The sequence below is a fragment of the Portunus trituberculatus genome, chromosome 48, assembly GCF_017591435.1.
Source record: "Portunus trituberculatus isolate SZX2019 chromosome 48, ASM1759143v1, whole genome shotgun sequence".
NCBI lineage: Eukaryota > Metazoa > Arthropoda > Malacostraca > Decapoda > Portunidae > Portunus > Portunus trituberculatus.
This window is the reverse complement of record NC_059302.1, coordinates 4,028,425-4,030,924: the sequence shown is the minus strand read 5'-3', so window position 1 is coordinate 4,030,924 and position 2,500 is coordinate 4,028,425. Positions and strand designations below refer to the sequence as shown.

General features: G+C 44.0%; 1 protein-coding gene across 1 annotated transcript in view; it reads right to left on the bottom strand.

Moving 5' to 3' along the window:
* Positions 1 to 2,500, bottom strand: part of LOC123498942 (locomotion-related protein Hikaru genki-like) — a 170,306-nt gene that overhangs the window by 8,839 nt on the left and 158,967 nt on the right. The gene's annotated exons all lie outside the window — the stretch shown is intronic.

The window sequence follows — 2,500 nt, the reverse complement described above, 5'->3', positions numbered from 1 at the left end:
CTTTTCCATTACGAACCGAGCTTAGAGCTCATAGACCGATCTTCGCGTAGGACTGAGACCACATAACACACACTACACACCGGGAAAGCGAGGCCACAACCCCTCGAGTTACATCCCGTACCTATTTACTGCTAGGTGAACAGGGGCCACAAATTAAGAGGCTTGCCCATTTGCCTCGCCGCTTACCGGGACTCGAGCCCGGACCCTCTCGATTGTGAGTCGAGCGTGCAAACCACTACACTACGCGGCGTGTGTGTGTGTGTGTGTGTGTGTGTGTGTGTGTGTGTGTGTGTGTGTGTGTGTGTGTGTGTGTGTGTGTGTGTGTGTGTGTCAGGAGTGATTACATAACAACCGGAGATTACCTGGTAAGTAATTTCAACGTGGATGCTTCATGATATTGCCTTCATTTAAGTGGTAAGAGCACAGGTCAAGGCGAATACTTACTGATACACACACACACACACACACACACACACACACACACACACACACACACACACACACACACACACACACACAAATGGCAAATGGGCAAGCCTCTTAATGTGTAGCCCTGTTCACCTAGCAGTAAATAGGTACGGGATGTAACTCGAGGGGTTGTGGCCTCGCTTTCCCGGTGTGTGGAGTGTGGTGTGGTCTCAGTCCTACCCGAAGATCGGTCTATGAGATCTGAGCTCGCTCCGTAATGGGGAAGATTGGCTGGGTGACCAGCAGACGACCGAGATGAATTACACACACTTCACCTGCGTCACTAATGGGCGGAAGCTGAACAGCACTTCCCACATATACTCTTCATGTATGCCTAAGGCGCTATAGGCCATAACATAGAGAAGAAAACACACACACACACACACACACACACACACACACACACACACACACACACACACACACACACACACACACACACACATACACACACGTTTGGTTTAATACTTCACAGACAATTACCTATCCCCCACACTCGTTAATTTGAAAGTGGCACTGTTGGGAGAGAGAAAGAATCTACATCTTTGACACGAAATACACAGGAATATGAATCCTCTACATTGGAATAATCTATCGTGAAATTAACATGGACTCGTTCTAGCGTTCAGGGATATAAAGCACTAAATCTATCGACGCGCATCATAATGTTATTCAAGTTATTCGTACCATCCTATCGCTGCCACCATTTTTAACATATTCAATAGTTTCATCAGAGGAAACTTCACACTGATAGCTAATCATATACATGAGCGTATGTATAGATAGATGTACGTATGTGGACTTATAGGAAGTTATACTGGTGAGGAGAAACGAAGGACGACCTGGAATAGATGGACAGCCAACAGGAATGACAGAAGACGATGAAATGATGATGATGATGATATATGTGCACTGAGAGATATAAACACAATGCAGTCTATTAAGAGGAGATAAATGCTGTGACAATGTTATCACAGCTATCAATGGAACTGAGAGAGAGAGAGAGAGAGAGAGAGAGAGAGAGAGAGAGAGAGAGAGAGAGAGAGAGAGAGAGAGAGAGAGAGAGAGAGAGAGAGAGAGAGAGAGAGAGAGAGAGAGAGAGAGAGAGAGAGAGAGAGAGAGAGAGAGAGAGAGAGAGAGAGAGAGCGCAGGTGGGGGTGGTGGGTGCATTCGGAACTCTAATGTGAAATATTGGTTCCATTTTGCTGATCGACATTATTGATTCCGTGTTACTTTGTTTCTATCAAATAATAATAATGTGCTGATGGACATTTTCGCTTAATTGTTGTACAGGGGGCGGCGGGAGTGATCTGCGTAATGTATGTATGCGTGTATGTATGTATGTATGTATGTATGCATGTATGTTTGCATGTATTTAGTAATAGGAATGCGTCTATAGTACATGTCTATCTGTCTCAACTTATTCATTTGGTCAATTTCGTGTGTGTGTGTGTGTGTGTGTGTGTGTGTGTGTGTGTGTGTGTGTGTGTGTGTGTGTGTGTGTGTGTGTGTGTGTGTGTGTGTGTGTGTGTGTGTGTATTGGCGGCCACAAGTAATTAGGTTATCAAATTTGATAATGAACAGCCACTGCAACGAAGGGAAGGACGAGAGAGAGAGAGAGAGAGAGAGAGAGAGAGAGAGAGAGAGAGAGAGAGAGAGAGAGAGAGAGAGAGAGAGAGAGAGAGAGAGAGAGAGAGAGAGAGAGAGAGAGAGAGAGAGAGAGAGATATATATATATATCACACATACATAAAAACCTAACCAAACAGCCATACACTATTTCTTTCAGCCTTTTACCAAGAACAATGCAAGCCAATACCAGACCAAAATATACTAATAACCTCCATTAATTACCTTCAACACCACTCCACATTACCTAAACACCGTATAGCAACGTTACAGCAGCGCTAACACCAATTACATCACCAGCATCAACACAAAATAAAGTAATTAACACCAAAATGCATCTCGTGGGGACACATTTCACTCTCATTCATTATTAACTTATTCACTGCTATTACCTGGACATTTTT